This window comes from Ammospiza caudacuta, chromosome 4 (assembly GCF_027887145.1).
Source record: "Ammospiza caudacuta isolate bAmmCau1 chromosome 4, bAmmCau1.pri, whole genome shotgun sequence".
NCBI classification, from domain to species: Eukaryota; Metazoa; Chordata; class Aves; order Passeriformes; family Passerellidae; genus Ammospiza; species Ammospiza caudacuta.
Window position 1 is genome coordinate 12,328,892 of NC_080596.1, and position 13,853 is coordinate 12,342,744.

Sequence of the window (13,853 nt, forward strand, 5' to 3'; positions counted from 1 at the left end):
TCCATCCTGTATTTTTCCAATCACTGTAAGATATCAAATATTAGATCTGTGTTCAAATGCTTTTTTTTGTATCTTAAGAAATTACTGTATCTACCAGGAGATTAATTTTACTGAAATAATGCTTGCTTCTTACACAAAATATTTTGCTGGGTTTGGATCTAAACTTCTGGGAAAGCCTTAGGAACTAAAGTATTTTTCTCATCTTATACAAGAATCACATGATCCAAAAGTGGTAGAAACGCCTTTTCTGGATTTTTCTAATACTTTGGGTTCATGCTTGCTTTCTAGGTATTGCTAGAATAACTTCATAGTTACACTGGTTATTTTTTAGCCTCACTGCAAAAGAAATTAGAGAAGTACCTTAGATATAATGATGGCAATCCAGGCCTTCCCTAAAGGTTGCATTACCTTGTGACTGCTTGGTCTCTGCACAGAAGCAGAGCAAGCTTTCAACAAGCTTCAGCTGTGCATATCCCTTCCACTTGGGCAGATGGTGTGGTGCACATCTTGACACAGCTTGGATACAGATGGAGGTGGGACAAAAAAGTGGGAGGGCAGAAAACAAGCTATGAAAAAGAAGACCAGGAGTGAGGAGGCCAAAAGCACACTAAACTTGTTATTGAGCAAGTCTTGAAGTCCCAAAGTGATTCTAATGGTGTCAGGATACAAACAGGCTGGTATAATCATTGGGCAGCTTGAAAAAGGGATGAGGCTGTTGTTACCTCCCACCTCAGTGGAGAGGGCCAAGGGCCTTGTGCAGATATAAGAATCTTTACTGATTTTCTGATTTACTACCAAACCATTTCTACACGTAACTCATCAAGGTCCTCTCTTTTCAAAAACTTCTGTATGGGTTTGCAGGCATCACTTACAGGTAGGAGTAAATTAGTGGGGGGTATATACTGACAGGGTGGGAATTCTTCCCAGTCAGGTTAATGATTTCCTAGATTATTGGTTTGAATTCTGTTTTAACATAGACTTGCTTTTCCTGGTAGACATACTATTCCTCTCCTTCTAAAACCTGCTAATGCTATTGGGCTTTTGTTACAGAAAAATAAACTTCAGTGTAGAGATGGACTTGAGTAGACCAGAGAACATTTGCATCTTATGCATCATACCTTCCCTGCTATGTTGTTTAGGGTGTAAAATTAATACCTGATCTAAACTCACTGTGGCTGTGTGGCTCTGCATGCTTGACTATGCAGCCATGGGTGTATGGATTTCCTGTTTTCAGTAAGGCATGGAGCATGCACATATTATTGAGAAATGCATTTTTAATTTTTCTTTAGTAAATCAACTGTGGTATCTGTGGAACACCAAGAGCCATAACATGTAATTCTAGAAATCTGCAGGAGTCTCCAGACAGTTCAAAATGCCAACAGTCTCCAGCATTTGCAACCCTGCTTGAGTCAGAAACAATAGAAGAGCTGTGCTTGCAACTTCACCCATTTCTTTTTTTTTTCTTGCTGGTGGGGTACTGTAGATTTTAGTAGTAATGACTTTCATATGAAATAACATTTAAGTAATTATCTGAAATTATTTGCAGAAACTGTATAAAGCTGTAAAGTTAAACCAGCAAATGCATTTAGATAAAAACCACTTGTGTTCTATCAAAGGAATTGTCTTTTTCACAGCATACCTGCAGATGACAATTCCTGAATATAGAAAACCCCAGGTATTGACAAAGCTGAGGGCAATCCCTTCTGTGAAGACTAGTTATAAGATGTGAGGAACGGATATTTTCCACATGGGGCTTCAGAGATAATTGTTTGACATGACTTTCTAGAACACCTTGCACAGGTTTTTACTTATGAGCAAGAAGCAGTGACAAAAAATGCTTATAAAGGCCAGAAAAACCCAAACCCACCTTTTATTCACTCAAGATCATTCACATCAAAGGAACCCATCATTTCTTTTATGCAAATACTGTGGGGATTGCTTCACCCAGGACTGGAAAGCAGCCAGGCTGCATAGCATGACAGCTACTCAGCAGTCCACAGCAAAGCTATACACCACGAAGGAGCAGGAATGGATTGCTGGTTTTAAATCTGATACACATTTGTAGCAAATGTTGAGAAAGCACTTTGCTTCTGTGTTTTGACCATACCTTCTCTAATGTGCAATTTCATGAGTCTTATGTTATAGCCTCAAATCTTCACTTTTTTCCCTGTATAAAGTATTAAAGTAGAATGTCTCTACATAATTAAATGGTCTTACAGAACTGTGTGCCTACTCCATCTCTTAATAGGTGCAAAATGGCATCCTTACCTTTGCAACCAGTATAGGAGATTTCTCTATGCTTGTTTACTAGACATTATTTCCAAAAGAAGCTAAAGGGTTTTTTTGATTTTGGCATTTTCTCACAACATCTCTAGCACCTCTTAATTTTTTTCTGTCATGTGTGACTTCTCAGGCCTGCACATTGAAGAAAATGACTGAATTCTTCCAGCCTGAACTCTTTATTTTAAGAAAAAGAAAGCTGAGCAGAACTGCAGCCTGCTTAATTTTCAAACACTAAAAATCAAACCTTGCAACTTGTTAATTTCAAAATAACCTTTCTTATAATAAAATTTTTACTGCTGATAGTATTCTCCATTTTTCCTCAAGCATTTTCCAGCTGGCTTGAGGCAATGGATATTCTGGCTTTCCAAATAGAATCTTGATTCCTATGGGGGTTCAGGTCCCACCACATGCAGATATAGAAGCATTAAGTGTTCTCCACAGAAGATCTTTCCACTGAGCGTTAGTGAGCAAACCTGAAATTAGCAAGTAGGGTAGCTACACCATTTATATCTTATATAAGAAAAATTGAGCAGGATCTAAGGAATTAACTGAAATGAGAACGTATGCAGTCTCATTCTTTCCTATCAGGAAGAAAATTCTCAGATGAGAAGTTATTTAATCATGTACTTGTTCCAGAACCTGAAGTTATATCATCTCAGTTTATTTTTAGACTTCCATTTTTAAATATCAAACATGATCCCTGCAACAGAGTTGCATTGATGTGTATTTAAATACTTCTGTACAACAAGTTAAAAAAAAAACCAAAACAACTTTGTGCAGGACAAAGCGGACACAAAGACTTCTTTCCAAAGAAATGTCAAAGTGCAGGTGACATCCCCTTCATTGTGAGGTGTCTGGTTTCTTCTTGCTTTTTGAATATTAGAGTATTTACAGAGCACACAGGGAGTAATGTTCCTTGTTCTTCAGAGCTTTTACAGACTATAAACGCAGCAGAGTATTTATTTCTTTTGGTTTGAGAGGTAGTTGGGGTAATATTCTCTTTAGAAATTCTGCTTTTGAATTACAGTAAAATGAAGTGGTCAAGATTTCCTTTTTGAGTTGTATGCAAGGAAATATGCATCACAGTTTAATCTGAATGTGTTAAAGACATACTTGTCATAGCAAATAGTTTCACTAATTGGGTGTACAAGACTGTTTCAGTTATGGCATCTTCTATCACTTCATGAGGCATTTGGATTTTCCAGAACAGTTCTTAGTTATCCTCTCTACATGTAAAAATATGTTTTTAGAATTGTCTCAGTGATTTTGGAGTTCAGCTGTATTAAGGCAAGTCTATACCTTGTGTTTGCAATCACTTTTTCCCAAAAATGTACTTTAAAATTAGAGCCTTTGGTTTTGGCCATGCAATTTTCATAGCAAAAAATGTAGAATTATGGAGTAACAGGCTGAAAAGGTAACAGGATGGATCAGTGCTGCAAGGCAGCACATGGCTTAGTTGTGGAGTTCTGTGTCATGGTACTATGCAAGAGATGCCTTTAGAGACATTTGATACATCAATGAAAGTTAGAAACTTGGGTAACTATTGGATGCAGTGACTAGAATGAAAGCTGTTGTGTACTCCTGAAAACATTGAAGGCACTGGGATATGTGGGGTAAAGGTTGCTTTTTTAAAATTTGATTAACATGTTTTTAAAATTAGATCTTTTTTACTTGGTCATACACCTCCCTATTACCCTTGCTACACCTTTATTTGATTTGCTCTTGGTTTCTCATATTTGTATCAGTATGCTTCTAATTGGCTTGGATAGAAGCCTAGTGCTGGCTCCACAGATGGCTGAAGACACAACGGTCAGGTTTTTGCTTCTCTTTTTTTGTCTTTATAACAAGAGATTGCAAGACATGGTATATTTGTGGGCCCCAGGTAAACTTAAATCTTAACCAATGGTATGTTAGAGAAACACTCGGAAAATTAGGAAAAAAGTTCACAAAAAGAAGAGGAGCAAAATGCTCAATAGATGTCCAGAATATGTATTTAGAACTGTAACTCACCCTAGACCTTGATAGGTTTATGCACAGCTATGTTCTTGATTTTCTTACAAAGCAGGATCACAAAGCTGCTTTTTCAGTGATGAATGCTGTATTATCTGATCCCAAAGTGATAAAAATGAGTGTGTGCCCAGCTAGAGATGATTGATAAATTGTTTAGCTGAAACTCTAGATTAGTTTTCTTTGAAACACATTATTCTTTCAGGAGCAATTTCTCTGGAGCTCTATTTGATTACAAGGCTAGAAAAGAGGAAAAAACCATGTATGTCTAGATGTTTAGACTTTTGCTGATTTCTTGAAAGCACAGTTTTTAGAGGCTTCTATTCTGCAAACAAGAATGGCAGAACAAAGATTTTGCAGCCTGTCAGAGAAAGAATGGATATGCTAGAGATACACTTGGCATCTCTACTCAAACCTTGCAAGGGTGGAAAAGGATCTGGAGAATACTCATTTGCAGTCCCTTACGAGGGGTTGTCAAGGTTGCCACAGCATTGTGGTTCATGGACACCGGAAGGAAATTCCTGCCTTGCCAGCAGTGGGAGCACACCAGGTATTCCTACTCAGCCATGGCTCATGGCTTATGTCTCTTTTATGTTGTTCCCAGTAGAATTGGACACTTTGCTGGATTTTGGAAGGAAGAGCAATACTGGTAATAGCTACAAGGGAGTTTCAACAGTGTGTTTCCATCTTTACTATTGGCTCTCTGTGGTATTCTCATTGCTAACAAACTCAGACTTCTATAAACATGAATTGTGTGTTGCATTCATTTCCTCTCCTCCCCCTGTCCACCTCTGCATGCGTAATGACTGAAACCAAAATGTTTTAGAAAGTATTGAACTAGTATGTGGGTGCTTTTTTCTGAGTTGTTTTGCTTGATTTTCCTCTCTCCTACTTTTCTTTGACCCTGTCTCCTACATCTTTGATAGGGAGCTCATCAGGTTGCATCCCTTATAGACAATTTTGGTCACATGCAGTTCAGGGTTGTTGAAGTTGCACTGCTTGTGCAGCTCAGGATGTGTTTCCTTGTAGGAAACATCCTGTTGCAAATAGCTTCTCATGACAGGCTTGTTAATCTAGTTTCCCAGAATTTTTTCTTGTGAAAAGCTGATTTAGAGAGTTGATATGTTTATTTTTTTTGCCATTATGAATTCTAAGTTAAGTAAAATCATTGCCTTTGAAGAACTAGTAACACAGTTATGTACAGTGATTTAGTAGATCAAGGTGCCTTACAGAGATACAGATAATGAAAGAATATTGTGCTCCAGGCAGGTTATACTAACCGAGCCCTACCTTCTACAGAGGCTATTGGACTTTACAGGCCCCTCTCTCAGCCTGTGTCCATAGCCTGTAGGTTTAGAGAGCTGGACTGTGATCAGAGGACCAACGGTTGTTACAGATTTGTATATTTTTAGAGCTCTGTGTCATCCTAATTGATGGACATAGATTGGCGTTATATATATTAGGCTTGATTCCTGGGATATATTTGGCTTATTTAACAATGCTATCTTTAGAATATCATCAGCATGCTAATCCTCATTAGTTGTATGAATGGCATATCTTGGTGTCATTTAACTAGATGAATTGGTTCTGCCAGCCTATACTACTCTACTGGGGTTTTTTTAAGCTCATGTAGTAGCCATTTAAAGTATAATAAAACTAAGAATTTTTCTTTGTATCTTATTTTCTTATTTTAAGCCTGTGTTGTTATTAAAAGGGTGAAATTTTAATGGCTTTTTTGGTCACAACTTTCAATCTGTTCATTTACTACCTTAGCATTTATCTCTCAACATACCTCTGTGACTTCTGCTGTGACTGAATATTATGTAACTGTGGATTAGTTTGATATGTTGCGCTATAAGGAAAAGAAGGAAACATACCTTCTGCAGCTTATCAAGGTCATCATTACAATTTGCAATATGGCTTGGCTAAAATAAGTCAGACAAGTATCATATTCTGCTAGTAGTTGAACTCTTCAGGGATTTAAGGATGGGCACTGTAGCCTAGATGAAAGCCACATTTGGGACTTTGTGATGTCTCAGCCTATTGAGATGCAGATAGGCACAATCATAAGTAACAGTATAAATGTTATTTATAACATGCCTGCTTTCTCAGCAACTGTACCTTGAGCACATACAACAGTCTTCTGTTTGTTTCCTAGTAATTTGTTAATAATTTGTCAAGTTAAGCTCATGCTCTCACTGTTCAGCTGATGTTTGGGTGAATGTTCTACAAGTGCTCCCAGATCTTTCTGAATATAGTTTTCTGAATATAATTATAAATATCATTATAATGAATGCAAAGCTTGTTTTGAAGTAGCTATGTTATTTTGCCACTTTGCTGCTTAGTGTTTTTTGGGCTATTGACAAATATCATGGGCGTAACATTTTATACAAATTCTTCTAGGATTTCACAGTAAAAGTTGATTAGTAAACTACTTACCCCTGATTTTTTAAAAGAAAAAAATCCAGACTCTGAGATGTAGTGGCTTCTTCAGAGCATCATGCAAGAGATGTTACATTTGGGGTATGAGTGGCATATGAACAATTACCCTGCAGATGTGTGAGTAGGTTAATCTGCCACTGATAAGTTTTTTTTGTTTTTGTTTTTTTTTTTTTTTGTTTCAATTAACCTGTGCTCTTTTAGCTACATTCTTCAGTCTAAATCACTTCAGTGTGCTACAGCTGCTCTAATTGAGGTAAATTGCAAACACAGGTGAATTTAGGATTTAATAGTGAGATTGTGGAATAACAAGATATTGAGGACAGGACTCTGCTGATTCAGACAGGAATCTGTTCCTTCACGTGGGAGAGAAGTGTAGATTAGCAGTGTGGTGGGTTCATGGTGGTATTGACCTTAAGGACGCTTTTCCTTTTTTGATCTGCAAAAAAGGCAAATGTGAAATTGGTAAATCTAAAAAATTATTACAGGAAAGTGGATGAAGGTGTGGTTATGACGACACTTATGTTGTATTATTACCTCAGAGCACTCTAGCACATTTGTTTAAAGGAATTATAGACATAATATACCTTTTTTAAAAAACATTTGGATTTCTTTGTTCAGTAACCAAATAGAAAAGTAAGATGGGACAGTGAGATACCATGGTGACACTAAACATTGAATGAGCAAATTGTGTGGCCAGCAGAAATGCTGTGTGATGTAATCTAATCTGCTTGTTAGTGCAACCAAGAAAATGCTTGAGAAATTAATTTGAAAAATAAGTGGAAAAAGATGTTTAAGGATGTTGTAGAGCAATCTAGGTTGAAAAGGATCTTTGAAAGTCACCTGGTCCAATCCTACTCTGAAGCAGAGCCACAGCTGTGGTTCTTGAAGTGTTTCTCATAGCTGTGCTTATAGCAAGATGCTTAATGTGTCACATGAGAGAGAAACAATGGCTTTAATTTTAGTTGTTCCAGAATGATGGGTAGAAATGGACCTTGTTAATGTAAAGGCTATTCATTTGAGCAATGCCTAAATTTAATCTGATAGCTAACACTATGGTACTCCAAAGACTGCAAAAGCAGAATAAGTAAAGCACCATGGTTCCACATAAATTTTTATTTCAGTGTAAACTTTTAATGTTGTATTTTTAATTTTTAAAAATGAAATAGCATTTAAACCGCCTAATGAGGCCGGAGCCAATGGAATGTTTTGAAAGGGAAGAATGTTTTGGCAATTCTGCTTGATACATGTCAGAATATTTAGAGTCTGATCCAGGTTAGAATTGAATCCATATCCCCCTACTCCCATGAAGTTATACATTGCTAAGGCTGCTTCCAAAAGCAAAATATCTCTATCTGGTTTTTCTCTCTGTCCTGAGTGCTTAAACAAGCTAAGTGCAGTTTATGTGTGAAGAATTATTTAAGTGTCTTCTTATTTATGTGTGAACAATAAGTTAGGTTCCTTCCAAGTACAAGTTAATCACAGAGATAACTTTACTTGATGTAATTTTTTGGGGGCATCCTAGGAGAAAAGGGGTGGAGAAGAGAGGAGCACAACTGCTGTTAAAATGCTTGACTTCAGCAACAGCAGCTCAAAATGCTAATGAAAGGACATTAGGTTTAATGTCACTTGAAGAAATTAAAGTATATTTGACCTTTTGATCATCAAATACATGATGCATCCTACCTCTGGGGAAGTGTGTTTACATAATGAAAGGTTTCTAGGGCTGAACATCAAAACAGGCTTGCTCAATGTCTATCTGGAGCAAATCACCTTGCCCTTGGTGATGATTTATGTTTTTTTCTCCATTACAGAGGCTGTGTGCTAGCTTTTGAAATAAAACGTGGGACACTGCCATGTCTGTTGTTGTTGCCAAGTACTTACACTGACCTGTTTCCATCACTTACTCAGAACACATTTTCAATCTGGCTGAGTACAGTGCAGATGTGAAACAGTTGGATATTCTTAAATATGGTGTGGGGGCTTTTTGTTGTTGTTTTTTTGAAGACACTGCTGTGAGGCTCATACAGCCCTGACACAGAGGATGAGGAATGAGATGTGCTGGCAGTTGAGAGCTGATTGCATTGTGACAAGGAGACATCATGAGTAAGAATTCTAAGGTAATGCAGTGGCCCTAAAGAGTCCTGAAGATAATCAGTTAGACAAGGACTGGGAAAAGGCTGAGGCAAGATATTCAACTGATTTCCCATCATTTTATGGTTTTATTATCAAAAGGAGTTTTAGTTTGTCTTCCTGTTCTCATGCATCCCTTGCATATGATGAAACAAAACTAGTTTTGGGAAGAGAAGTAGGAAAAGCTTGTGTGGTGAAGTGGTTTTGGTGTTATGAGAGAAGGCTTCTTTCTTTGGTCTGTAGACCTGCCTGTGCATGGAGACACATCCTGCAAACTATTGAGCCACGGTAGGACAGACATATAATGAAGGTTCAAAAGGCCAGAAATTTTTTAATGGATGGATGTTAAAACAAGTTTTAATGTTTACCATGGAGCCTGAAACAATCCAGTGGGAAATGCTGTGTCAGTGACTTGTGCAGCTGCAGTGTGAATTTACAACAGGTATATATTTAGCAGACTGGGGAAGAATTATTTCCTGTATTTTCCTATGAGCAATCAAAGATGCCAAAAAATATGATGTTTGTCAGGTCCCCGGAAACCTCTGCTATAAACAAAAGTTCAATGTAGGTTTCCCAAATCCTTATCCAGTGCTGAACTGATAAAAAAATTGGATATTCATACAAATCACATTGATTGAATTTTCCTAACATAATAATGATCCTTTCAGAGGTGCTGTAGGTTGTGTAGCAGGAGGTTCCTTTCCTTTTGGGGTTGCTTTGCAAAAACATCTATGATATTGCAAGTCCTAGTTTACTTTTTATGATATTGTATAAGCTAAGGGGTACTACCCCAGCGAAGTGTAATGCTTCTCAGATTTAAAACACCAGCTCTTCTTCATCGTGGAGACCTTCAGCCTTCAACCCCAAAGAAAATCCTGTTGGGACAATGGATTAGTTTACAGCTAATGATGTCTAAATAAAAAAATCAGATGCCACAATAGAGCTGGACTGAGAGAATGGATCATCTTTCTCTTTAGTCTTTTAATATTTTCAGGATTCTTTGTTAACAAGCCTATTGTGAGTATTCCACTGGTAATATCCATCATCTGAGCTACCCTCTTCCTGATTCCGTGGCTTACTCCAAAACAGTCTCTTGAGTATGAAGCTCTCTTCTTAATAAGTACCATCTTTCAAGCTGATGTTGATTGGCATTAGGCCATGTTTGCCTCTCCTGGGCATGTTTCAGTCTCCAATATTTTGTTTTCATTGGGTTTTACTGCTTTAGCTTTTTCTCACTTTTAAGTTCTCCAATAATTTAGGCTCTCCTGTGATTCTGCCAGCCTTTTTGTACTTAAAACCAAGCTCAGTCACTTGGCAGGTTTTCCCAAATGCTCAGGTTCTGAAAATATCCCCGACTCTGAAGCAAAATATGTAGAGGGGTTACTTTTTCAAGTCACGTTTTATGTTTCATCCCTTAGAGCCACTTTGTTACAAGTCGGAATTGCTTCAGGTTGGCTGTTTAAAGAGCTCTGCCTAAGCACTGACTTTTCTTAGAGTAGAGTGAGAGTAGGACTGAATGAAATGTTATGGAAATTTACTTTGCTGCTTTATTCAATGGGGAAAAACAGCTGTTGATATTTTGCAGGAGATCATAGAATCGTGCAATGATTTGGGTTGGAAGGCACCTTAAAATTATCTAGTTGCAGCCCCTCTGTTATGGACAGGGACATCTGCTAGACCACATTGCTCAGTGCTCCATCCAACATGCTATTGAACGCTCTCAGAGATAGCATTCACAACTTCTCTGGGAAACCTGTTCCAGTGCCTCACCACCCTCATGGTTCAGAATTTCTCCCTCTAGTCCAAACTAACTCTCAGTTTGAATCCATTCCCCCTTGTCCTGTCACTACACCCCTTGTAAAAGCTTTCTGGTAGGCTCTCTAGAGGTACTGGAAGGCCACAATTAGGTCACCACAAAGACTTTATTTTCCAGGCTCAACAAACCCAATGCCCTTGATCTTCCTTCATAGAAGAGGTCTTGCATTCCTCTGATCAACCTGGTGGCCTCTTCTGGACTTGTTCCAACAGGTCCATGTCCTTCCTGTGCTGGGAACTCCAGAGCTGGATGCAGCCCTGCAGGTGGGGTCTCACCAGAGGGGAGCAGGAGGGTACGATTACCTCCCTTGATGTGTTGGACAGGTTGGGCTTTCTGAGCTGCAAGTTTACATTGCTGGGCCCTGTCCAGCCTCTCCTCCACCAGAACCTCCAGGCTGGTCCATTCATCCCCTAGCCTGTGGTGAAAAGCAATTTAGTCTGTAGGTGCACAAAGCCAGTAGTGCTCTCCTTTATGTACATGTGTAGCGAGGCTGGTTATAGTGACTAGAAAAAAATCTTATTTACATCTGTTTCTGTATAGTGAAGTAGGTTGCAATTAATTAGGAAGTTTCTGGTGTGGTAAAAATCATCATATAGGAGGAATGCAAACATATGATTTTCAAAGAGGAATTGAATTCCATATGTGTTATGCTCTCTCCCAGCTAGGAATTAATTGCAACTTTAAAAGAGATTTGATTATGTCTGTTTAAAAATTAAAAAAAAAAATCAGCAACAAACCCCAACTCCCTCCTCTCTCTGCCATGCATAGCCACATTTTCAATACTGAGGATATTTAAACGATTCTAATTTAAACTTTTCTTTCATTACTTTGCTCAAGTTGAGAGAGTGCTTTGATCAGCCTTTGAGTTATATAATTTATTAGAGTTAAGGGAAGAGGATAACCCTCAGATGTCTTCTGTGGCAAAGCACTGATGCTGAAAATGTTAAATGTTTGCAGACTAAGAACAGCTTAGCTGGAAAGGCCAAAAAAGAATAAATAAAATGTGACATGTTTTATTTTGTTATTTATTCCCTAGTAAGAATACAAAACAAAAGTAAAAATAAATCACATCTTATTCAAAACATGGACATGAGTTGTCTGGAATGCACTTCTTTGTGGTAGTATCCTCCCACACCAAATATGATGTCAGGACCCATGCAGTTAGCTTTAAGATTGTCAGTACAGCAATTTTGTTAAATTGTTCTAGCTTCTTAATATATACATTGTAAATCCCATTAAGGACACTTGTATATCCTTATTGGTGCATATCAGAGGCGGCTGCTCTGCTGCATTATGTCCATTTGTGGTTCTGGTTGCACTTCCCATAGCTTGGTACTTGCTGCTTTCCTAAGGTGTTTCAATCAGTTGTGCTGTGTTTAAGTGTGGTATAAATCTGAGCACCTAAATCCATAATTCTTTGGCTGCTGGTGCTGACAGGATAATTAGGAACAAGAGCATTCAGATTTGCCTTTCTAATTCATTGTGGGGGCACAAATTAAAACAGTTGAAAACATCGTGTGCAGACGATGTGTTGGCTGACAGGGTGAGTTAGAGTGAGGAAAAGGACTATGCAACAAGAGTTGTATGCATCTGGGTGACACCCTCTCTCCGAGCTGCAGAAGTAGCTCTGGTGGTATAGCTGCTTTTTGAATAGCATGATCTTCCCATTTAAGTCCAGTAAATGGATAAGAATAACTGGCCCTCTCTCAGGTGCTGCTGAGCATCAGTTAAGCTTACTGAAATGACACACCCTATGAAATAACGTTAGAGCCCGGCTGTTCTATAGAGGGAATTAATGTGCAAAACTGGAAAATGGAAATGCTGAGGTCACTATGTGAGCAGTATATTTTAATGCACAGTGCTTGAAATTCAGTCCTAGCTTGTGGGAATATCAGCCCTGAAAGATGCTGATGGACTTGCAAGTGTGATGTTTATTGCTCATCATCCTCATTGTTTGCTTGGTGAGGGAATACATCACAACAGAGTTACTACCAAGAGTTACAGCAACAGCTTATGCTGCTGTTGTCTTCTCAGAGTGAAGCTATTGGGATGGCAGGCTTCTTTGTTCCTGTATCAGACCTTTTCATGTAGTTAGGTGATTTCCTTGGCCTACTAATTTAGTGTTCATTTACACCAGTTAGCAATCAACAGTAATTTAATTCTGTTCTTTACTTGGCTATCTGGCAGGCTCTGGGGTCCTTTCTCTTTCTAAATCTTAACAGTGGTTTAAACAGAACAATTTATGTATGCTTAGTTTTGCCTCAGTGTTGAGTGCATGCCAAGATGATTTAAGGCACTCCTGATCTTATGCTTCTGTGTAGAGTTATGTCAAAATCTGGCTCTAGGTTAGGTTCTTATTAGTGTTACTAATTTCTGTTTGAACCACATACAAGCAGAGGATAGGTGCAGGATGGTGTAAGTGTGCTAACATCATCTTCATTTCCAGAGGGAGAAGATGTAAAACGTGGTAGTGCTATTTACACAATAACAAGCTGCATAGAAAGGGTAAAGTGATGTTTGAGTAGAAGGTGGAAAATGGTAATATGTCATCTGCCAGTTGCAAGGGAGGAGAAAGTGTAACAAAATGTGGATTAGTCTTAGGTGTAAGTATGACTAAATGGAATATGTTTGAGTCTTATGGGACATGCAACCAGAACTACAAGTACAAGATGCAGAGGACTAAGGGCCAGGAGAGATCATCTGATCGGATCTAACCGCCTGTATTCATCAGGACAAAAAACCTGATAGAAACAACACACAGGCATTGATCCCCACTGCTTGTTTTAATTTGAAACACATCTTCCCAAAACAGTCTTGATTTGAAACAATAAAAACTTTTCCATTTCTATTTTAGTTGCCACCAAGGTTAATCAACGTCACTGTTCAAAAACCAAAACAATACTATTTTATTTTATCTTCATTTGCTAGCTTTTCTTGCAGGGTACTATTTATAACTTTTAGCATTGGTTCAAAGAAATCCTTTAGGATTTTGTACTTTTTATGAGAAGATACCAGCATAGTCTGATTTAATAAATTTAGCAGATATAACCTTTAAAGTCTGAGAATTTTCTCCAGCCTTTAAAATGTTTTTTTTTTATTCTTTCCTGCACCTACTTAAACTTTCAACAAATTTAAAAAATAGTCTGCATCCCAGATCTTTATGCAGTATTTTTAA

General features: G+C 38.0%; 1 long non-coding RNA gene across 1 annotated transcript in view; it reads left to right on the top strand.

Moving 5' to 3' along the window:
* The window catches only part of LOC131557222 (uncharacterized), a 58,528-nt gene that overhangs the window by 31,488 nt on the left and 13,187 nt on the right, over nt 1-13,853 (top strand). The gene's annotated exons all lie outside the window — the stretch shown is intronic.